At 46.9% G+C, this 23,831-nt stretch overlaps 2 long non-coding RNA genes across 2 annotated transcripts in view; both read right to left on the bottom strand.

Moving 5' to 3' along the window:
• The window catches only part of LOC108281313, a 20,111-nt gene extending 7,721 nt beyond the window's left edge, over positions 1 to 12,390 (bottom strand). The window contains exon 1 of the long non-coding RNA XR_001815942.2: positions 12,246 to 12,390. This is a non-coding gene — a long non-coding RNA (uncharacterized LOC108281313). The remainder of the gene's footprint in view (positions 1 to 12,245) is intronic.
• The window catches only part of LOC119466782, a 156,540-nt gene that overhangs the window by 57,644 nt on the left and 75,065 nt on the right, over positions 1 to 23,831 (bottom strand). The gene's annotated exons all lie outside the window — the stretch shown is intronic.

Here is a 23,831-nt window from a genome sequence, read left to right as displayed (position 1 = left end):
TTGTTGCCCAGGCTGGAGTGCAATGGCACGATCTCGTCTCACCACAACCTCCGCCTCCTGGGTTCAAGCAATTCTCCGGCCTCAGCCTCCCGAGTAGCTGGGACTACAGGCATGCACCATCATGCCCAGCTAATTTTTGTATTTTTAGTAGAGACGAGGTTTCGCCTTGTTTACCAGGATGGTCTCGATCTCTTGACCTTGTGATCCACCCGCCTTGGCCTCCCAAAGTGCTGGGATTACAGGCTTGAGCCACTGTGCCCGGCCTGGCTTTTGCATTTTTTAATGGTTGGAAAAAAAGAATAATATTGATGACACATGAAAGTGACATTACATTCAAACTTAGGTGTTCATGAATAAAATGTTATTGGAATACAGCCATGCCCATTCATTTGCATATTCTCTGTGGCCTCTCTGTCCCTCAAGCTGCAAGGGCAGAATTGAGTACTTGCAGTGGAGAGTATATGGCCCCGCAAAGCTGAAGCTATTTCCTGTCCAGCCCTTTAGAGAAAGCATTTGCCAACCCTGATAAAGTCTATACTTCCCAGACTCCTTTGCAGCAAGGTGGGACCACGTACTAAGTTCTCACCAGTAGAAGGGGAATGGAGATGACACGGGACATCAGGTACCCCTCCATACTCTCTTCCAGCTGTGGCAGAACTAGGCATGGCACCTCCCTCTTCCAACACTGGGATCACACCAAGGGTCTCAGGGATGGTGGGGCAGAGGCTTGGAGGACCCCAATCCCTAGATGGCTATGAGGCTCAGTGCTGCCCTGCCAACCCAGGCCATTCACTTTAGAACTGTGCGGTGAGAAAGAAAAAAAATTCAATCCTCCATAAGCCACTGAATTATTGTCATACAGCAACCTATCCTTACCCTAACTAGTACATATGTTTATGTCCAACTGGGCACTGTGTCCAGAGTACTTTACCCATCCATCCCAGTTATATTTAAGAATATCGTAGGCTGCCCACAGTGGTTCACATCTGTAATCCCAGCACTTTGGGAGGCTGAGGCAGGCAGATTGCTTAAGGTCAAGAGTTAGAGACCAGCCTGGCCAACATGGCAAAACCCCTGTCTCTACTAAAAATACAAAATTTAGCCAGGCATGGTGGCACATGCCCATAGTCCCAGCTACTAGGGAGGCTGAGGCACAAGAATCGCTTGAACCCAGGAGGCAGAGGTTGCAGTGAGCCGAGATCATGCCACTGCACTCCAGCCTGGGTGACAGAGTGAGACTACATCTCAAAAAAAATTTTTTTGAAACAAATTTTTAAAAAATAATATTGTTCTTGTGCAGAAGCCTTCCTTGATAGATGAATGGGGTTGAGCCCCACCTCACATTGACGCTACTCAATAGAGCTGCAAACAGAAGAACTTCCTTGCAAACAGAAGAATTCTAATGTCAACAATTATAAGAGGGAGGCGGCTAGCTCAACCAGAGAAACTCAAAGAGAGAAACTACAGACAGTCCCCAACTTATGATGGTTCCACTCTGGATTTTTTGACTTTACAATGGTGCAAAAGCAATACATGTTCGGTCTTCTCCACAACTTACAATGAGGCTACATCCCAATAAACCCATCAAAAGTCAAAAATATCGAAAGTAAAAAGTGCATTTTTTTTTTTTTTGAGATGGTGTCTCATTTTGTCATCCAGGCTGGAGTCCACAGGCATTTCTTGGCTCACTGCAACTTCCACCTCCTGGGTTCAAGCAGTCCTCCCACCTCAGCCTCCCAAGTAGCTGGGACTATAGGCATGTGTCATCGCACCCAGCTAAATTTTGTATTTTTCATAGAGACAGGGTTTCACCATGTTGTCCAGGCTGGTCTCAAACGCCTGGATTCAAGTGATCTGCCCAACTCAGCCTCCCGAAGCGCTGAGATTACAGGTATAAGCCACCTGCACAGCCCAAAAGTGCATTTTTGACTACTTGGTTGTCAAAAATGGTAAGTGTATTTTCAGCTTACCATGGTTTTATTAGGACATGGCCCCATGGTAAATCAGGGGGCAGCTATAGTTCAATATAAAGCACATTCTCATCAGAATACCTAAACAGGAGGCCAGGAACAGCCCAACTCCATGGGAGCCAGCACTGTGAGAGCGTGGAGAGAGCTGCCCTTCCAGGACTGAGGTCTCTCTCATGGCATTCATGCACTTTTTGATCTCCTTTCTCAGCCAGCTGGCTTCCTCCAATCACTCAGAGCTGGTTATCCTGATGAGTCTCCAGCCCTAAGTCAAGCTCACCGACTCTCCCCACCTCCAGGCTCAACTTCTTCTGCACCTTTCCCCAGATTGAACTCAGATTGGCCGAGCCTGCAGTTTTGAGCCTGACCACTCAAATCACATAGTGTGGACAGTCTTTGCTTCAAGTGCCCACCCTGGATAAATCCACAGATGTCCAGAAGACATGACCTGTGGCACCAACACAGCTGCCACCCACACAGCCCACACTGGGAATCAGGGGTTTCCCTTCGCCAGGATATCGACCTCTCTAAGGGGTCAGGGAGTTCTGTGGCTAAGGGCTTGGACTGTGAGCTAGAACGCCGGGTTCATCTCTACCTCCAACATGCTGTGTAGCCACAGGCAACTTACTGTATTCACTTCTGCTTTTTGAAATAGGAATCATAACAAAAACACCTGTCTCACAGGATTGTCAGGAGGATGAATTGAATGAATACCTGTGAAGCCCTTTTAGAACAGCACTTCCTGAGAAGTCGTAAGCTTTCAGGGAAGGCTAGTGGTGCAAATTACTGTCATTATCTGTAAAACAAGAAGGAAATAGTAAGTCAAGGCTCTATTCCTTTGCTGTAAAGTCTCTTAGTGTGCTCTCAGTGAATGCTGCAGGTCAGCCTGAGGAAAGCCCAATGGTTTGCCCACAGACCGCCTCCCTAAGGAGCACAGAGGCATGGGCACCGCCATCTGCCGAGAACCCGCTCTCTCCATGCCATCCCTGTGCTTGGTCCTCTTTACTACTGTGCATTCAGCCTTCCAAGAGCAAGGCATAGCAGGACTACCGCGGGAGAGGGAAGGATAGAGTGATGTGGATGGGATGGGAGAAGGCCCAGAAATGGGAAAGGGCGAGCAGCACCCTCTTGGGAAAAGAGGGTAAGATTGGGGCAAGTAGAGGATGTGGCCATGAGCTTGGTCTATCGTCCCTCACTGGGCTCTCCAAATGCATGAGGCAAAGTCCGCATTTAGCAAACAGAGCCCTGGCCAGCAACAAGGCCAGCAGCCCTGGGTGCTTATCCCAGCTCTGCCTCCCTGTCCCTGTATGACCTTGAGAATGAGGCCCTGCCCTGTCCCAGTCCCAGCCACAGTAGCCACATAGGGTAGATCAGATGACCTGAAGGGCCTCTTAACTCTAGGTGCCACCATGGTGATGTCCTTGTTTCTGTTGTGTTCTTAGGGCAGATCCAGAGCACAGGCTACCTTGTGACTCCCATCCTAACCTGGGACCGTGGCATTTCACTCCCCAATTTATTGTATGCTTAAGAGTCATGGAAAAAAATAAATAAAACTATTATCCTCAAAACCCCAGTAGGTCTCTTAATGACTACTCCACTAATTAGTAGCAGCTGTTAATGAAGTGTGCAGGTACAAGCCTAGCCTCGTCAATTAATCCATACATGCTCCTGGGCTGCAGTAATATTTAAAGGGGAAATCGATACTTGACAGCTGGGCCTGGGGAGGTCTCTGTCCGGGTGGTCAGGGAAGGTGTAGCATTTCAAGGAATTTGTAACTAAAATAGCTTATGCCTGGAGCTTAGTGCAGGGGCCAGAAATGAATACAGCCCATAAGGGGCACAGGGACTCAGGCATGCCTGTGGGGGGCCTGAGGGTAGCAGGGGATAGGTGGCCAGGGTGAACAGGTACCTGCTCCCCCTATGGGTGGGCAGAGAGCCCCATGCCAGGCCAATAGAGGCACACTCTTCCATTCTTTTCCCATTCATCATTGATATGGTTTGGCTGTGTCCCCACCTAAATCTCATCTTGAATTGTAGCTTCCATAATTCCCATGTGTTGTGGGAAGGACCCAGTGGGAGAGAATTAAATCCTGGGGGCAGTTTCCTTCATATTGTTCCTGTGGTGGTGAAATAAGTCCGATGAGATCTGAGGGTTTTATAAGGGGAAACCTCTTTCACTTGGTTCTCTTTTCTCTCTTGTCTGCCACCATGTAAGACGTGACTTTTGCCTTTCACCATGATTGTGAGGCCTCCCCAGCCATGTGGAACTGTGAGTTTATTAAACTTTTTTTCTTTATAAATTACCCAGTCTTGGGTGTGTCTTTATCAGCAGCGTGAAAACTGACTAATATAATCATATCACAAAATTCACTATTCCTGGGGGCAAGTGGGTTTGGGGCCTTGCTATACCTTCCTTTGGCAGATGCCATGATCAAAGCCTCCAAATGAGGCATTATATCACCCAAGGTTGCCAAGCAAGTGAAAGTAACAATGACTTTCCTGGCCTATACCAGGCTAAACACCTTATAGGCGTCATCTCATTTAATCCTTATGCTAGCCCAGTGAGATGAGAACTATGATTCCCTACTTTTGGAGCTAAAAATGCTGCAGCTTTGAGAAAGCTGGTTATGGGTAAGAGTGATATTCAAACCCTCATAATCTAAGCTCATGTGCTTAACATACACAGACTCCTAAGTAGTGATAAGCCTTGAGCCCTACAGAACAAAATCCAAACCCTTGGCCTGGCTTATGGCATCCTGAAATCTGGCCCCTGGCATTAGATTCCAATGCTGCTATTAACAACATACCACAGACTTAGTGGCTGAATACAACACAAACCTATTATCTTACAATTCTGGAGATCAGAAGTCTGAATGAGTTTCACTGAACTAACAACAAGGTGTTGGCAGGGCTGCACTCCTTCTGGAGGCTCTAGGGGAGAATCTGTTCTGTTGCCTTTTTCAGCATCTCGAGGCTGCCCACATTTCTTGCCTCATGGCCCTTCCTCCATTTTCAAGTCAGTAATCACATCTCTCCAACCTGTGCTTCCATTGTCCCATCTCTCTCTGACTCTCTTCTGCTATTCTCTTATAAGGACATTTATGATTACATTAGGCCCATCCAGATGACCCAGGATAATCTTCCCATTTCTTTTATTATTATTATAATTTTAAGTGCCAGTATACATGTGCTGAACGTGCAGGTTTGTTCCATAAGTATACACATGCTATGGTGGTTTGCTGCACCCATCAACCCATCGTGCACACTAGGTGTTTCTCCTAATGCTATCCCTCTTCTATCCTCCCACTCCCCAACAGGCCCCAGTGTGTAATGTTTGTCTCCCTCTGTCCATGTGTTCTCATTGTTAAAATCCCACTTATGGGTGAGAACATGCGGTGTTTGGTTTTCTGTTCCTGTGTAAGTTTGCTGAGAATGATGGTTTCCAGCTTCATTCATGTCCCTGCAAAGGAAATGAACTTATCCTTTTTTATGGCTGTGTAGTATTCCATGGTGTACATGTACCACATTTTCTTTATTCAGTCTATCATTGATAGGCATTTGGGTTGGTTCCAAGTCTTTGTTATTGTGAACAGTGCTGTAATAAACATACCTGTATATGTGCCTTTATGGTAGAATGATTTATAATCCTTTGGGTATATACCCAGTAATTGGATTGCTGGGTCAAATAGTATTATTTCTCATTCTAGATCCTTGAAGGATTGCCACACTGTCTTCCACAATGGTTGAACTTACACTCCCACCAACAGTGTAAAAGGATTCCTATTTCTCTACATCCTCTCTAGGATCTGTTGTTTCCTGACTTTATAATGATCATCATTCTAACTGGCATGAGATGGTATCTATTGTGGTTTTGATTTGCATTTCTCTAATGACCAGTGATGATGAGCTTTTTTTCATATGTTTGTTGGCTACATAAATGTCTTCTTTCGAGAAGTGTCTGTTCATATCCTTCACCCACTTTTTATGGGGTTGTTTGCTTTTCTCTTGTAAATTTGTTTAAGTTCTTTGTAGATTCTGAATATTAGCCCTTTGTCAGATGGGTAGCTTGCAAAATTTTTCTCCCCTTCTGTAGGTTGCTTGTTCACTATGATGATAGTTTCTTTTGCTGTGAAGAAGCTCTTTAATTTAACTAAGTCTCATTTGTCAATTTTGGCTTTTGTTGCCATTGCTTTTGGTGTTTTAGTCATGAAGGTTTTGTCCACGCCTATGTCCTGAATGGTATTGCCTAGGTTTTCTTCTAGGATTTTCATGGTTTTAGGTCTTACATTTAAGTCTTTAATTCATCTTGAGTTAATGTTTGGATAAGGTGTAAGGAAAGGGTCTAGTTTCAGTTTTCTGCATATGGCTAGCCAGTTTTCCCAGCACAATTTATTAAATATGGAATTCTTTCCCCATTGCTTGTATTTGTCAGGTTTGTCAAAGATCAGATGGTTGTAGATAAGTGGCATTATTTCTGAGGCCTCTGTTCTGTTCCATTGGTCTATATATCTGTTTTGGTACCAGTACCATGCTGTTTTGGTTACTGTAGCCTTGTAGTATGGTTTCAAGTCAGGTAGCATGATGCCTCCAGCTTTGTTCTTTTTGCTTAGGATTGTTGTGGGTATACTGGCTCTTGTTTGGTTCCATAAGAAATTTAAAGTAGTTTTCTCTAATTCTGTGAAGAAAGTCAATGGTAGCTTGATGGGGATAGCATTGAATCTCTACATTATTTTGGACAACATTTTCAAAATATTGATTCTTCCTATCCATGAGCATAGAATGTTTTTCCATTTGTTTGCATCCTCTCTTATTTCCTTAAGCAGTGGTTTGTAGTTCTCCTTGAAGAGTTCCTTCACATCCCTTGGAAGTTGTATTCTCAGGTATTTTATTCTCTTTGCAGCAATTGTGAATTAGAGTTAACTCATGATTTGGCTCTCTGCTTGTCTATTGTTGGTGTATAGAAATGCTTGTGATTTTTGCACAATGATTTTGTATCCTGAGACTTTGCTGAAGTTGCTTATCAACTTAAGGAGATTTTGGGCTGAGATGATGGGGTTTCTAAAAACACAATCATGTCATCTGCAAACAGAGGCAATTTGACTTCCTCTCTTCCTATTCGAATACTCTTTCTTTCTTTCTTGCCTGATTGTCCTAGCCAGAACTTCCAATACTATCTTGAATAGGAGTGGTGAGAGAGGGCATCCTTGTCTTGTGCCAGTTTTCAAAGGGAATGCTTCCAGCTTTTGCCCATTCAGTATGATATTGGCTGTGGATCTGTCATAAATAGCTCTTATTATTTTGAGATACGTTCCATCAATACCTAGTTTGAGAGTTTTTAGCATGAAAGGGGTGTTGAATTTTATTGAAGATCTTTTCTACATCTATTGAGATAATCACGTGTTTTTTCTCATTGGTTCTGTTAATGTGATAGATGACTTTTATTGATTCGTGTATGTTGAACCAGCCTTGCATCCCAGGGATGAAGCCAACTTGATTCTGGTGGATAAGCTTTTTGATGTGCTGCTGGATTTGGTTTGCCAGTATTTTACCGAGGATTTTTCACCTCACAAAATTTCAGGATATTGGCCTGAAATTTTCTTTTTTGTTGTTGTTGTGTCTCTGCCAGGTTTGGGTATTAGAATGATGCTGACCTCATAAAATGAGTTAGGGAGGAGTCCCTCTTTTTCTATTGTTTGGAATAGTTTCAGAAGGAATCATACCAGCTCCTCTTTGTACTTCTGCTGGAATTTGGCTGTGAATCCATCTGGTCCTGGGCTTTATTTGGTTTGTAGGCTATTAATTATTGCATCAGTTTCAGAACTTGTTATAGGTCTATTCAGGGATTCAAATTCTTCCTGGTTTAGTCTTGGGAGGGTGTATGTATCCAGGAATTTATCCATTTCTTCTAAATTTTCTAGTTTATTTGTGTAGAGGTATTTACAGTATTCTCTCTTGGTGGTAGTTTGCATTTCTGTGGGATCAGTGATGATATCCCCTTTATCTTTTCTTATTGTGTCTATTTGATTCTTCTCTCTTTTCTTCTTTGTTAGTCTGGCTAGTGGTCTATCTATTTTGTTGATCTTTTCAAAAAACCAGCTCCTGGATTCATTCGTTTTTTGAAGAGGATTTTGTGTCTCTGTCTCCTTCATTTCTGCTCTAATCTTAGTTACTTATTGTCTTCTGCTAGGTTTCAAATTTGTTTGCTCTTGCTTCTCTAGTTCTTTTCATTGTGATGTTAGGATGTTGATTTTAGATATTTCCTGCTTTCTCCTGTGGGCATTTAGTGCTACAAATTTCCCTCTAAACACTGCTTTAGCTGTGTCCCAGAGATTCTGGTACATGTATCTTTGTTCTCATTAGTTTCAAAGAAACTTTTTATTTCTGCTTTAATTTTGTCAATTACCTAGTAGTCATTCAGGAGCACGTTATTCAGTTCCCATGTAGTTGTGCAGTTTTGAGTGAGTTTCTTAATCCTGAGTTCTAATTTGATTACACTGTGGTCTGAGAGACTGTTTGTTATGATTACCATTCTTTTACATTTGCTGAGGAGTGTTTTACCTCCAATTATGTGGTCAATTTTAGAATAAGTGTGATGTGGTGCTGAGAAGAATGTATATTCTGTTGATTTGGGGTGGAGAGTTCTGTAGATGTCTATTAGGTCCGCTTGGTCCAGAGCTCAGTTCAAGTCCTGAATATCCTTGTTAATTTTCTGTCTTATTGATCTAATCTCGACAGTGGGGTGTTAAAGTGTCCCACTATTATTGTGTGGAAGTCTAAGTCTCTTTGTAAGTCTCTAAGAACTTCCTTTATGAATCTGGGTGCTCCTGTATTGGATACATATACATTTAGGATCATTACCTCTTCTTGTTGCATTGATCCCTTTACCATTATGTAATGCCCTTCTTTGTTTTTATCTTTGTTGTTTTAAAGTCTGTTTTATCAGAGACTAGGATTGCAACCCCTGCTTTTTTTTTCTTGGTAAATATTCCTCCATCCCTTTGTTTTGAACCAATGCATGTCTTTGCATGTGAAATGGGTCTCCTGAACACAGCACACTGAAGGGTCTTGATTCTTTATCCAATTTGCCACTCTATGTCTTTTAATTGGGGCATTTAGCCTGTTTACTTTTAAGGTTAATATTGTTATCTGTGAATTTAATCCTTTCATTATGCTGCTAGCTGGTTATTTTGCCCTTTAGTTGATGTGGTTTCTTCATAGTGTCTATGGTCTTTACAATTTGGTATGTCTTTGCAGTGGCTGGTACCAGTTTTTTCTTTCCTTTCCATATTTAGTGCCTTCTTAAGGAGCTCTTATAAGGCAGACCTGGTAGTGACAAAATCTCTCAGCACTTGCTTGTCTGTAAAGGATTTTATTTCTCCTTCACTTATGAAGCTAAACTTGGCTGGATATGAAATTCTGGGTTGAAATTCTTTTATTTAAGAATGTTGAATATTGGCCCCCACTGTCTTCTGGCATGTAGGGTTTCTGCAGAAAGGTCCACTATTTATCTGATAGGCTTCCCTTTGCGGCCTGACCTTTCTCTCTGGCTGCCCTTAACATTTTTTCCTTCATTTCAACCTTGGTAAATCTGACAATTATGTGTCTTGGAGTTCCTCTTCTCAAGGAGTATCTTTGTGGTGTTCTCTTTATTTCCTGAATTTGAATGTTAGCCTGTCTTGCTAGGTTGGGGAAGCTCTCCTGGATAATATCCTGAAGAGTGTTATCCAGCTTGGTTCCATTCTGCTTGTCACTTTCAGGTATACCAATCAAATATAGGTTTGGTCTTTTCACATAAGTCCCATATTTCTTGGAGGCTTTGTTCATTCCTTTTCATTCTTTTTTCTCTAATCTTGTTTTCATGCTTTATTTCATTAAGTTGATTTTTAATCTCTGATATCTTTGCTTCTGCTTGATCAATTTGTCTATTGATACAGTGTATGCTTCACAAAGTTCTCCTGCTGTGTTTTTCAGCTCCATCAGGTCATTTATGTTCTTCTCTAAACTGGTTAGTCTAGTTAGCAATTCCTCTAACCTTTTTTCAATGTTCTTAGCTTCCTTGCATTGGGTTAGAACATGTTCCTTTAGCTCAGAAAAGTTTGTTATTACCCACCTTCTGAACCAGTTTTGTTCCCTTCCTGGTGAGAAGTTGTGATCCTTTGGAGGAGAAGAGGTGTTCTGGTTTTTGGAATTTTCAGGCTTTTTGTGCTAGTTTTTCCTCATCTTCATGAATTTATCTACCTTTGGTCTTCGATGTTGGTGACCTTCAAATGAGGTTTCTGTGTGGGTGTACTTTTTGTTGATGTTGATGTCCTTTTTGCTTCTGTTTTTTTAGTTTTTCTTCTAACAGTCAGGCCCTTCTGCTACAGGTCTGCTGGGGTTTGCTGGAGTCCACTCCAGATCCTGTTTGCCTGTATCACCAGCAGAGGCTGCAGAACAGCAAAGATTGCCACCTGTTCCTTCTCTTGGAAGCTTCATCCCAGAGAGGCACCAACCAGATGCCAGCCAGAGCTCTCCTGTATGAGGTGTCTGTCGACCCCTGCTGAAAGGTGTCTCCCCATCAGGAGGCATGGGGGTCAGGGACTCACTTGAGAAAGCAGTCTGTCCCTTAGCAGAGCTCAAGCACTGTTCTGGTAGATCTGCTGCTCTCTTCAGAGCTGGCAGGCAGGAACGTTTAAGTCTGCTGAAGCTGTGCCCTCAGCTGACCCTTCCCCCAGGTGCTCTGTCCCAGGGAGATGGGAGTTTTATGTAGAAGCCCCTGACTGGAGCTTCTGCCTTTCTTTCAGAGATGCCCTTGCCCAGAGGGGAGGAATCCAGAGAGGCAATCTGGCTACAACAGTTTTGCCAAGCTACAGTGGGCTCTGCCTAGTTCGAACTTCCCCATGGCTTTGTTTACACTGTGAGGGGAAAACCGCCTACTCAAGCCTCAGTAATGGTGGATGACCCTCCCTCCACCAAGCCTGAGTGTCCCAGGTTTACTTCAGACAGATGTGCTGGCAGTGAGAATTTCAAGTCAGTGGATTTAAGCTTGCTGGGCTCCGTGGCGGTGGGATCCACTGAGCTAGACGACTTGGCCCCCTGGCTTCAGCCCCTTTCCAGGGGATTGAACAGTTCTGTCTCACTGGCGTTCTAGGTGCCACTGGGGTATAAAGAAAATCTCCTGCAGCTAGCTCTGTGTCTGCCCAAACAGCTGCCCAATTTTGTGCTTGAAACCCAGGGCCCTGATAGCATAGGCACCCGAAAAAATCTCCTGGTCTGCAGGTTGTGAAGACCATGGGAAAAGCGTAGTAGGTGGGCCAGAATGCCGCATCCCTCATGGCAAAGTCTCTCACAGCTTCCCTTGGCTAGGAGAGAGAGTTCCCTGGCCTCTCAAACTTCCCGGGTAAGGCGATGCCTCACCCCACTTCAGCTTACCCTCTGTGGGCTGCTCCCACTGTCTAACCAGTCCCAATGAGATGAGCTGGGTACCTCAGCTGGAAATGCAGAAATCACCTGCCTTCTGCCTTGATCTCATTGGAAGAAACTTCAGACCACAGCTGTTTCTATTTGGCCACCTTCTAAGCACTCTCATCTCCCCATTTCAACATCCTTAACTGAATGATCCTTAACCCTTTTTCCATGTAAGGTAACATAGTTACTGGTCACAGAAATTCAGGCGTAGCCATCTCTGGATCACGCTGGTCTGCCTACCACACATCCTCATCTTTTATATCTTTCTCCCTCCTGTGTTCCACCCTCATCAAACACCTGTATGAGTCAGCATCCTGTCAAATACACAAGACTGCGCTCAAAAGTTCAAACAAAGGGAATTTAACATAGAGACTTTGTTACACAGGTGGTGAGAGAGCTGAGAAGCCCAATGGAGGCAGTGGAAGCAACTTAGAAACAACCAATACAAGAAGCAAGTTTTCCTAACCTTCCCCACTCCACTCACTGCAGTCAAGGTCAACGGCACCTCCTCTGAGCTGCAATGACCTCAGGCCAAAGAAATGATTGAGGTCCGAGAGCCCCCATCTGATCCATGCTGCATCCTCAGCACTGAGCCCAGAGCCCTGCACAGAACAGTTGCTCAAAGAAAGGTCCCCTGAGCCAGGGCTCCTTCTTCCATGCCAGAGGTGAGGGCACCACTCCAGCCCAGGGCTCCCAGAAGAGGTCATGGTACCAGTTAGACAGATAAATAAGATGCATTGGCTCAACAGCTGACCTCAGCTGCTGAATGCTGGGACTGCCATGTTGATGTGCACTTCGCTGCCAATCATGTGCTTGGCCACATCGGTCTTACCTATTTAGAGAAAATAGTGAGGGGCAGACAGATTGTCCCCTCTTAGGGAAGACACCCTGGGCCAGGGGTGTTGGGTACTTGCTCTAAAGGTTCTGGCAGGAAGCCGTCCACGGTGCTGCTTGAAGGAAACACTGAACTTACTCTTAGCTCAAGCAGTTGAGGCTGGCTTGTTACCATGCAAGAGACACAGGGCAACACCATAATTACAATCCTGGATTAATAACTTTCCCTGATTGGACGTTTCCACAGCTCCTCTTCCCCAGCTGTTTATCTTGAGATCTCTGCTGAAGGGGAAAGGGGGAGAATGGGAAACTATACCAGGGAGGAAGGGAATGAAAACAGAAAGGAAAAGGGGAAGAGGAAAGAGCTCAGAAGTGGGCTTTACCAAGCAAACCTGGGTCAGGCCCAGAACAGGACACCTAAATACCACACAGTGATTTCGCCTCCCACCTGCCCAGGCTGCCAATTGTCCCTGCCCTGCCCTGGGACTAGGTCTCCTCCAGGGACCCCATCCTGGGTAATGTCTCTACCCATAACCTCCCTGCCAGCAGGCTAGATATTCTGGAGTGTCCTGGACTCTTTTCTCCCCAGAGGCCCTCTCTTTACACACCAGTTGATCGATCACCAGGCTCTTGCCATTCCAGCCATCCCCTGTCCATATCCTCAGTGCCACAGCCTTGATGGGGCTTCTGCTACCCCTTCTTCTGGCTTCTTCCAACAGCCTGCTAGTGAGTGACCCTGCCTCTGGCCTCATCCCCTGATCTATTCTTTCCCCTGCTACCAGGAATGTTTTTCTGAGATAGAACTGATCACACCAGCCCTTACCTAAATCCTTCAGGGGCCTCCTGCCATATCCAGGGAAATGCAAGGCCTTCGCAGCCTGGACCTCACTTCCTTCACCAGCTCCTTCTCCTCTTGCCTCCTCCCTCCTCCTACCCGCCTCCCTCATGTCACTGTCCAGAAACTTCATCAGTTCACTCATGGACACACACACACACGCATGTGCTCGCGTGCACCAGGCCCACATGCACACATGTTCTCACACACACAATACACAGGCACACATGCACACACATATGCACACACACTGCCTTTTCACCTTTCTACTTGCTGTTTTCTCTGCTTGGAATTCTCTTCTTCCCTCACCTGTGAAGAAGCTCACAGTCTGAAGCAGCTTTAGAAATTTGCTCTAAATCTTGAGTCTCTGCAATTGCATTGAGGAGTCAGCCTCTGTGTCCTCTCACCCTAACCATGCTCCCTCCTGCTGCCCCATCCTGCTCCTCTACCTGTCTTGAACTAGTTTGTGCCTTACCTCCCTAACTACCTGTGAACTCCTGGCAGCAGAGACCCCCAAGCCCACCTCAGGGCATAGCATGGGGCTGGACACCAAGCAAAGGCTCCCATAGCCTCAGGAAGTAAGGGGGAAGGCTATCCACAGAGAGGGCCCAGACACTTGGTACGGGTGGGAAATTGGATGTCTATTCATAAGCACTGATTCTATGTGGCATTTTCTATCAGGATCCTTCCTCCTCTTAATATCTCTGGTCTCACGGAGACCTGGGTAACAGAGGACAGCAATCAGTCCTGCTGTTGGCTGAAGTTCAGGAAATGTTACTGACATATGATATGCTTTGGATGTTCGTCTCCTCTGAATCTCATGCTGAAATGTGATTCTGCAGTGTTGGAGATGGGCCTAGTGGGAGGTGTTTGGACCATAGGGGTGGAGCCCTTGTGAATGGTTTGGTGCTATCTTCAAGGTAAAGAGTGTTCTCAATGTATTAGTTCAAGAGAGAGCTGGTGTGTTTAAAGGAGCCTGGCACCCCTCTTCTCCCTTGCTTCCTCTTGCCATGTGATACCCTGGGTCCCTTCCACCTTCCACCATGATTGGAAGCTTCCTAAGTCCTCAGCAGGAGCAGAGGCCAGTGTCATGCAGTACAGACTGAAGAACCTCTTTTCTTTATAAATTACCCAGCCTCAGATACCAATGCAAATGGACTAACACATCTTAACACCTACCAACACCATGGGAAAAGAGTGTACTCCTTTCCGTTTTATTTCGAAAGACTTCATTTGAACCAAGGCTCTCTGAAAAACCCATTCTCCCTTTGTGATAGTTTATCATCACCATCCAGTTCAACCCTGCCATCATCATGGCACTCAACACACCACAACAAACCACGATTCTCAGGAAGCACAGGACGGGGCAGCCTGCCAGGGTGGCCCTTAGCATAACTCCAGGGTCATTTTTATCATCTTCTTGGGAGCTTTAGGCATCCTACAATATTTACTATCTACCCTTGGGCATTGCAAGGTCTTGAATGAATGTGAATTCTGGCTTGGATGAATTACTTGACATCTTGCCACATGAATCTGCCCCATGACAGGCGATCAAGGAACCATCCATCCAACTGCCATTCACACATTGATTCTTCGGATATGCATCAAAAGCCCACTGGTTGCTGCAAACCTCTAAGGGCTGGGGGTAGAGTAGCAAACCCAGCAGTGAGGTCCCCACCCTCCCAGAGCTGAGATTCTCGTGTGGGGAACAGAAAGCAGTGAACACGTGGTGCGGGGATGAAGAGACGCCCTATGGAGAACAATAGACAGAGAGAGGGCGTGGGAAGGCTGGTGCGTGGGTGGTTAACTACGTCACAAAAGGACAACTATTCTAGCCCCAAGTCAGCGCAGTTCTCCTGCTGCATAAGAGCTAAGGGAAACTGAATAATAGTGTCTGGTCCTGGAGAATGACCGGGAAGAAAAGGCTGCCCCAACACGCTGCACCATAAGTGGAGAGCTGAGACTAGCTCCCCCATATGTCATCCATGTTCCCCAACATTCAAATCATTGTGACCCAAACACCCCTCCCTCCATGTGCCTACAAAGAAATACCATCTTGTATGGAGTGTTCTGAACACACCCCACCACACAAGCTTGCTTTCTTTTCTGAGCTTCTGTGCACCCATGCATTGACCCAAACTGTTCTCTGCCCCAAAATGATCTTCTCTCCTTCTCCTTCAAGTGTCAAGCCACTCCAGCCTCAACTCAGCACCATCCGTGAAACTCTTTCTGTTCAGGACTCTTACTCCTCTGAGTCCCCAGGCCGTGGGGCCCTGTACTTCCTACTCTGCAGCAATGGCATTTCTGGGCACACACCAGCTGCCCTGCCATGGGCCTGTTTGTACTTAAAGACAGTGGCATTTTCTGAATGGCCTCAGTGTCCTCTGTGATGTCTCAAATGTTGCTGTGCATACAGAGAGAGGGCAGGGGACAGATATGGGGGGAGTCCCATTCTGTGTCAGAAACACTGCCTCATTCATCCTCGCAGGATGAGGCATGTAGGGTGCATGGCCACATCGCTGGGATGAGGAGCCATTTGTGCAGGCCGGTGCCAGTTAGTGATTAAGTGGGTGCACATGGAGCTCCCTTGACTACAGACTTCTCTCCACCCTCTCATACCACCTTGGTCATCAGAGGTGCTCGATAGATATTGGATGAGCTAGAATGACTCAACAAGGAAACAGACATGCTGTCTCATCCCCAGTCCCAGATGCCCTCCACGGGCCTCCAACTAGACATATGGCCAGGCTAGGCTTTGAGCTCAGCCCACTGCCTTGCCTCCAGGGAGGAGAGCTCTTCTGGTGCCTTCTGCAGTGTCATATATTGAGGGAGGGCCTTTATCCAACCACTGATTTGGCTTCTTAACTCTGTCTTCCAGAGAACTTTCTAGACTCTTCCTCCAACACAGAAAATGGGAACCCAGTTTATAGCTTCTAAGGCTGTACTCCATGATAGCCTAAAATGAGCAAGTCTCAGATCTAAAGGACCAGCCCTCTGCTGTCTTTGCGAGGAAGGGATTTGATCCCAACAGCACAGTTAGCAAATGGCAGGCTGGGCCCAGGCCCCCCAGCTCCAAGCCCACTGTCCTTCCAGCCATGCCTGTGCAAAGCTCCTCCTCCCCTCATTTTAAACGCTGCTGGGCATATACTTAACTAGCTGTGGTGGGCTACGCAGGAATTTCTTCTTGACCCCATCCTGTGGCTAGGATAAAACATGGCTATTGTCTACAGATTACAGAGACAGTGTGGACTGTTCATTTGCCAGTTAATGTGATGAAGCTTTCGTCACGCAGCCCTGGGCACAGGCTGGGGATGCTCCCTGAGCATAATCAGACCAGGGCTGTCATTTCACAAGAAATGGGGTCACAATTATGTTAATAGGAGGCACACAGATTTCTCACCTATCTGAAGGGGAGTTTGAGAAGGAATTAATTCTCACCACCGTAAGACGGATTTGATTGCCGATGGTTCAGGAGAAATCAGCCCTAGCCTGGAGTGTGAGCCTCTGTACTCCCTGCTCCCCAGCACTCTCCAGCCTCACCTCTCCTCAGAGAAGACTCAAGACTCCCTCTGCAGAGCCAGCAGAAAATGGGCAGAGGAAAGCCAATGACTGTTAGCAGATGACAACAGAATTTGCAAGATGCAGGAATAGGAGGAGAGAAACCTCATTACTCTGCAGGGTGGAGTAACTCAGGAGACCCTCCAAAGATACAAGGAGCCTCCATGCAGCTACAGGACCCAGGCAATGCCCTCTCACCCCTCTGCAGGTCAAGGGGGCAAGATGCCCAAGCAAGGCACAAGGCCTGATTCCACCCTTTCCCGACCTCTCCTTCCTCCAGACCCTTCAATATAGACCAATTAAAAGGTCATCACAGCTGCAAGTTGCGCTTGATTTGGGAGGAAGGCAGAGGCTGGCTTTAAGAAAGGGGGACTTTTCACCTTCATGGCTCCCTAGTGGGCACTACAGCCTAGGAACTCCTGAGCAGTGGCAAGTAGCTTCCGGCAGACAGCTGCAAGGAATACCCCATCCACCCACAGCCCAAACTATCCCCGACAAGGGGCTCTTAGGGACAGGCCACATGAAACAGGACAGAAACCAGCCAGCCACAAGGGTTATAGCACTAGTTTGTTGCAGGATTCGAAGACTTAGGTGAAATCTCTGTCCGATGCAGAACCCAAGATAACATTAAAGGAAGAAACTTTGTGAAGCCCACCTACACCATGGCCACCCCCCGAGGCAGGGCGCATGCTCTGCCCCAACCCTGCTAGGCTGTGAGGGCAGCTGAGGACGGGGCAGGGAAGGAGATTCATCTCCCATGCTAATTGTCAAATCACAGACCTATTTCAAGAGGCCTGATCTGCAGTGCCCACTGCCACACTCACACAGGCCCTTCCACTCCGCAGAGCTCATTAAAACAATGATCCCGACAAGGAGTCCCGCCTGAAGATTGCCCAACTCAATTTCATTCAAGCCAGAAACCCCAGACTCAAGACTTCCCTCTTGCTCCCCAGCCCACCCCCTTTCATCTTGCCCACTCATTCACTGACTCAGATCATTTGCTATTGGGGACCTACTGTCTGCTAGGCACTGTTCTAAGTGCTGGGGATACAACTGTGAGCCAGAGCCCTGCCCTCCTGAAGCTTACAGTTCCACAAGGGGTCCAGGCATACAACCCGGCACGTCCATGCAGCCAGGAAGTGCTCTGATAGGGGAAAGGCAGAGCGAGTATGGAAAAGCATGGGAGAGAGTTGGAGGGCTGGAGAGTAAGGAAGAGAGTGCTCCAGGTGGTGGGGATAGCTCTGCCCAATCCTGCGAGTCAGAAGAACTGAAAGGTCAGCACACCCAGTGGTCAGCATTAGAGGTGGGAAGTTGCAAGGAGACAGGTAGCGGTCAGATCATAGGCAGCCTCCTAAACCACTTTAAGGAGTTTGGAATTCTCCCAAGAGCGACGTAGTCTTCAAAGGCAGTAACATCATCAGACGCATCATGGAGAAGGATTTTTCTGGCTACAGAGAAGAGGGGAGATCAGACAGAGCTGCACAGAGGCGGCCGGTTCCAAGGCTGTTGTCAGGGGTGAAGCCAGAGGTGAGAAGAGGATGGTGAAAATGGAAAGGGGGCCTCAGGAAGAAGTTAGAACTTGTAACATGCGGTAATGAGTAGCCATGGGAATGGCAGGGGAACCAAAGACTTCCAATAACTACTGAGCACTTACGGTGTGCCAGCCACTGCCGTAAGCTCTTAGCAGCATCATCTCATTTAATCCTACAACAGCTCTGTGAGCAGAGATGGCTATTATCCCCATCTTACATGTGTAGGAACTGACGATCAGAGAGGTTTTTCTCTCTGACTTACTTCAGGACAAGGAGCTAGCCAGCGGCAGGACAGAGGTGATTCAGGGTTTCATGAGAACCGGGTAGGTGTGCGCGTCATTGCCCTGAAAGGAAGAAGGGACCCAATGGGCTTGTCTGAGGACTGGAGGGCATTAAGGCAGCAGCAAGCAGGGAATCTGTGAGTCTGAAAGTCAAGGGTGAACAAGGTAGCTTTGGGAGACTCTGTGTCTAGAGAAAGGAAGCTGCCGTGGAGGAGGTGACCCACAGAGCTGGCACCCATGGAGAGCAAGAAGGGAAGAGGCCGAGCTTGGAGCTCTGGAAACAGCAGCATGTGGGAGGTGGGCAGAGCAGGACGGGAAAGGAGAGGGTCAGCTGCATGTCTGCAGTCCCTTCTCTACCTACAGGAGGGACACCCGGGGCAAGACAGAAAGATGACCCCATCAAATCCCCTCATCATCCTTCCAGGGACAGAGCCTCTGGCAAGCACACTAACGATGTTGGAGCAGAAGTCCTCTTATCTATGGAATGCTTTCAGCCAGCCGTGCCCTATCTGCCTAAAACCGCTCATGGTAAACAAACCTGGAACCTATGGATTTATGGCAGATGGCTCCCTGGAAAATATTGTGCAAGCTATGAAACTATCAGAGAAAAAAGAGAAGATGTTTCAGGACCAAAATAACTCCCCTTTCAGGAAGGATGGCTTGCACGTAGCACACAGAGACCCCTAGTGATAAATCCGGGCCAGGGCACAGCCTAATGTGGCAAAAAAAAAAAAAAAAAAAAAAAAAAGTCCTGGGAGCTGTATTGCAGTTCAGACTTCACGCTTTACCTGTGCCTCACAATTATTTGTATCCTTGCAGTTATTAGTTCGGCTTAGTACTGGGTGAGATCTCTGATTCTTATGAATCCGACTTGACAATCTGACCCTTTTTATTTTGTCTCAATGACAGAAACTTAAAAAACTGTGCTACAATCATTTGACTTTTCTGCCTAGCCCTGGTGCTGAACCAGGCTAGTGGAGGAGCTATTTGATCTTCCTGGAGGATAAATACCTGGAGACAGAAGGGGAGCCATGGAAGGCTTTGTATGCCTGGCTAAGGCGTGGATTTTGTCCAAACAGAGGTAACAGGACACTACTAAAGGCCTGAATGGAGGGGAGTGACAAGGTCAGACTGAAACTGTCCCTAAGTCACCATGTGGAAAATAGTGGAAGAAGGCACACGTAGAGGCAGAAAGCCCAGGAAGAGACCCATCTAGGAGAAAATTTAGGGGGCCCTAGATAGGGTGGGAACAGTGGGAGTGAAGAGTGACTGGGAACTTCAGACCTATGTAGGAGTTAGAATGTGCAGGACTTGAAGATTGGTTGGGTCTTTGGCAGAGGCATTGGGAAAGGAGGAGTTGAGGTTTCTTCCTTACATAAGTGTTGGGTTATGGTGCCAGTCACAGGGAAGAGGAAAATGGGACAGCAAGTGTGGAGATGATGAGAAGTTCTGCTCTGAATGTTTCCACTGCCTGGCACATCCTCATGAAGGTACATTGCATGTAGTTGGATATGTGGTTCTGATGCCCAGGAGCAATGGCTGGGCTGGAGATAGAAAGTGGACTTGTCTCAGTTCATTCACACTTCAACAATAAAATTGTTGGGACTGGGTAATTGATAAGGACACAAATGTATTCCTCACAGCTCTGGAGGCTGGGATGTTCAACATCATAGCATCAGATCTGCTGTCTGGTAAGGGCTGATCATTTCTGCTCCCAAGAAGGTGCCTCCTTTTAAAAGGACACTAATCTCATTTATGAGGGTGGCGCTTAGGACTTACCACCTTCTAAAAGCCTCACCTCTTAACACTATCACATTGGGTCTTAGATTTCAACATACAAATTTTAGAGGAACACATACATTCAAACCTTAACATTCTGCCCCGACCCCTCAAATCTCATGTTCTTCTCACACGCAAAATACATCCATTCCATCTCAATTGCCCCAAAATGCTTAGCTCCTTCCAGCATCAACTCAAAAGTCTAAAGCCCTAAATCTCATCTAAATATCATCTAAATCAGATACATGTGAGACCCAAAGGTGTGATTCATCTCGTGGCAAACTGTCCTCTATATGAAACTGAACAAGTTATGTGCTTCCAAAATACAATGGTGGCACAGGCATAGGATAGCTGTTCCCATTCCGAAAGGGAACAACAGGAAAAAGAGAGAGGAGCAACAGGTCCCAAGTAAGTCCAAAACCCAGCAAGGCAAACAACATTAAATCTTGACGCTTGAGAAGAATCTTTTTTGACTCCACGTCCCACCTTCCAGACACAGTGAGGCAGGGGTTGGGCCTCTGGGGCTCCCAGCAGCCCTCCCCGCATGGCTTTGCTGTGTGCAGCCCACACCACGGCTCTCTCAGGTTGGAGTCACATGCCTGTGGCTCTCCCAGGTTGAAGTCACATGCTAGTGGCTCCACCAGTGTGAGGTCTCAGGGTGACCCTGCCTCCACAGCTCCATGAGGCATTGCTTTTGTGGGAGTGCTAGGTGGCAGCTCCACCACTGTGGCGGTTCTCTGCTTGGGCTCCAAGGCTCTCCAGTGATGCCTTTGAAATCTAAGTGGAAGTAACCATGTCCCCCAGGTCTTTCACTTAGCACGCTTGCAGACTTGGCACCAGGTGGACACCACCAACGTTGACAGCCTGTGCCCTCTAAGTGGCAGCCCAAGCTGCACCAGGACCCACTTGAGCCACACTTGAGCCCCACCTGGGGTGGCTAAAGAGCACTGTCCCAGAAGTATGAAGCCAAAATTGGAGGTGGCTCTGGGCAGCAAGCCCAAGGTCCCACAGGCACACTGAGCCCCTCACTTGAAGCAGTTCTACCACCTTCAAGGCTCCTGCACTCTGGGTGTGGCAGCCCTGAAGATCTCCAAAACGCCTTTAGGGCCATTCTCTCAGTGTCCTGATGCATAGCATCTGGCTTCCTTCTGTCCTTACTAATCTTATCAAACAGCCGCTTAGCCACACTGTAGATGTTCTCTCCGGAACACATTTTCTCACGTGTTACAGGCTGAGAATTCTCCAACTCTTTAAGTTATGCTTCCCTTTTGATTATAAATTCTATATTTAATTTGCTTCTCTCTTCTCACATTTTACTCTAAGCAGTCAAGAGAAGTCATGATGTACTGATACGAAGTATTGGGCCTGAGATCTGACCTGCATTCTAGCAACCACACTGGATGAATTTTAGACACCTCAGAAATCACTGAGATAAGAAACAGGCAGAGAGAGGCTATTCCCAGACTAAAAAGGAGGAGGAGAGATAAGAAAATCGAGATAATTCAGTGTCATGAAAACCAAGGAAAGAGGTTTTGCAGGAGGGAACTGCTAAGGATGTCAAATGTTTCTGCAAGTTTGAGTAAAGCAGGGACTGAAGTATCCCCAGGTGTGGGAACATGGAGGGCACTGGCGACATGGTCAGAGCAACTTGGGAAGAGTATAGGCAGAAACCCTGTCGAAATGGATGGAGAACTGTGTGGCAGGAGAGTGTGGCTCATTCTCTCAATAAGTCTGACTGTGAGTTGGGAGGGGAGTGATAAGGCAGAATCTAGTGGGTGAGCTGCAAAGGAAGGGTAAGAAAGAACTCCATTGTAGGCCAAGCGCAGTGGCTCATGCTTGTAATCCCAGCACTTTGGGAAGCCGAGGTGGGCGGATCATGAGGTCAGGAGTTTGAGACCATCCTGGCCAACATAGTGAAACCCCGTTTCTACTAAAAAAAAAAATACAAAAGATTAGCTGGGCATGGTGGTAGGCACCTGTAATCCCAGCTACTTGGGAGGCTGAGGCGGGCTTGAACCCGGGAGGCGGAGATCACAGTGAGCCAGAATCGTGCCACTGCACTCCAGCCCGAGTGACAATGGGAGACTGCATCTCAAAAAAAGTAAATAAATAAAAGAACTCCATATTGTCAATGTGGACAAGATGCAGATATACATGGGAATGGCTTTGAAGATAGAGCAATGAGTGTCACCCTTAAGGAACACGTGATTCTGTTAGCCTTGGTCAGTCAGAGGCCCACGAAACAAGGTCAAGGGGGCAGACAGTGTCTTTACGTTTACAATTTATGTAGGAAGAGGTTGATGCCCCCATCTAACATCTATTTCCTCTGCAAAGCAGGAAGAGAAGTTAACTGCAAAGAGTGAGCGAGGCGAAGGTGACAGCAGAGATTTAGAGAGCAAAGCAAGCAACAGAAGTGAGGCCACGTGAACGATGTCCGCCATTCCAATAGTGAGTATACTTAGGCTCAGGAGGTATCATGGATTAGAGATTATTTTGTCCAGGTCAACAGAGCCTAGCTAGAGAGGTGTTCTGCTTTCTACAGTCACCATACTTGTACACAGACCCTGTAGTAAATAGAATTTGCCTTCTCCGCTTGTCTCCTCGGAGGCGCCAAATGAACGAAACCTACTCCTGGTCCAGAAGTCTTGGGAGACGAAGCAGAGGAGGACTCACCCCCAAAGCTGGTGCACAGGATTTTGGGATGCTGCTTCTGTGCTCAGCCTTAGTCATTTAGAAATCCTTAGAGAGCCAACTCACAGCCTTTCCAGTATCAAAAAGCCACGTAGCTGGAATAGTGGTCATTTCGGTCAAATCCTGGCCCCCCAGAAGGCCATGACATCTACCCTAAGTCACCCCGTCCTGGAAGCAAAGCCCCAGTGGTCCAAGATCCAACTACCGAGCCAGAAGCAGAAGACTCAGAGGAAGAACAATTGCCAGCAGTTCTGTTTTCTTTTTGTTCACAACTTCCAAATACAGAGGCCATTTTTCCTTCTTTCATGTCTGTTGTTGAGTGTTTAATTTCATGAAAGCCTACAGGGGGTCTCAGGAGAATTAAAACGAGCTCCGTGTAAATTACTCAAGTGAACACGAAAGCCAATGAGCAACACCCAGCCAAGAGGCTCAAAGGAGGCAGACGAGGGGGCCACAGGCAGGCAGGGGAGGTGCGGTAGCTGGGCGCAGGCCCTGCGTCTCAGCCAGGCCTCCCTGAGGAGCTGTTCAGTAGGAGGGCCTGGTCCCACCTGACCTCATCAATCAGAATCTCGAGGCGTGGGGCCCTTAGGTTACACTGATACACTCCTGACCTTGAGAACCTGGGGTCAGGGCCTAACCAAGCTCTGCAAACCAGAAACACAGTGTCACTGATAGCCAGACTTGACAGGCTCCAGGATGCTGACTCACAGCTCACAAGGATGATGAACAAAGCCCAAATGCCAGCTTACTCATTGCAAACAGTTGTGCTGCCTGTCCAGCACGTTCTCTCCCCGTTGGCTAGCAAACACAGGAAGCCAGAGCTTTTACGCATTGCGGGAGGAGCCAGTAGCGTCAGGCTCTACTGTGTTCTTGTTCACAACTGAGGCCCATAAGGCAGTCCAGCCATG

Source organism: Cebus imitator, unplaced genomic scaffold (assembly GCF_001604975.1).
Source record: "Cebus imitator isolate Cc_AM_T3 unplaced genomic scaffold, Cebus_imitator-1.0 Scaffold11, whole genome shotgun sequence".
In the NCBI taxonomy this organism is placed as follows: Eukaryota; Metazoa; Chordata; class Mammalia; order Primates; family Cebidae; genus Cebus; species Cebus imitator.
The sequence above is the reverse complement of the archived record's forward strand: the minus strand, read 5'-3'. Positions and strand labels throughout refer to the sequence as shown.